We start from the raw sequence: 242 nt of genomic DNA, 5'->3' as shown, positions 1-242 counted from the left end.
AAAGGAGTGTTGTATGGTGTTGAAGCTCGTTTGGAGGTTTGTTAGCACAGTGTCCAAAGAAGGGTCAGATGTATACAGAATGGTGTCGTCTGCGTAGAGGTGGATCAGAGAATCACCAGCAGCAAGAGCGACATCATTGATATATACAGAGAAAAGAGTCGGCCCGAGAATTGAACCCTGTGGCACCCCCATAGAGACTGCCAAAGGTTCGGACAACAGGCCCTCCGATTTGACCACACTTT

This window comes from Salvelinus sp. IW2-2015, linkage group LG14 (assembly GCF_002910315.2).
Source record: "Salvelinus sp. IW2-2015 linkage group LG14, ASM291031v2, whole genome shotgun sequence".
NCBI lineage: Eukaryota > Metazoa > Chordata > Actinopteri > Salmoniformes > Salmonidae > Salvelinus > Salvelinus sp. IW2-2015.
Note: the sequence above shows the minus strand (reverse complement) of the source record.